The sequence below is a fragment of the Labrus bergylta genome, chromosome 2 (genome assembly GCF_963930695.1).
Source record: "Labrus bergylta chromosome 2, fLabBer1.1, whole genome shotgun sequence".
Classification (NCBI taxonomy): Eukaryota; Metazoa; Chordata; class Actinopteri; order Labriformes; family Labridae; genus Labrus; species Labrus bergylta.
The window spans coordinates 21,242,274-21,242,527 of record NC_089196.1 but is presented as its reverse complement, the minus strand read 5'-3'; positions in this window follow the sequence as shown (position 1 = coordinate 21,242,527).

Sequence of the window (254 nt, the reverse complement as noted above, 5' to 3'; positions counted from 1 at the left end):
CAGCCACCCAGCCCATAATTAGATAATACACTTCTATTGAACCACCTTATAAAGCCTTCTTTATTTCAAATGAACATGTTTCCATCCAACTGTTCATCATTCATGAGTAAAAATGTACCGATCAGTAAATCAACATAAATATAGACCAGAATACATTATTCAGAATTATTCCAAAACGACGCACACTGCAAGATTCTGGTGAGTCCAAAAACATGTTTTTTTTCTTTCCGTAAAGTAAATATAAGGAGACAACA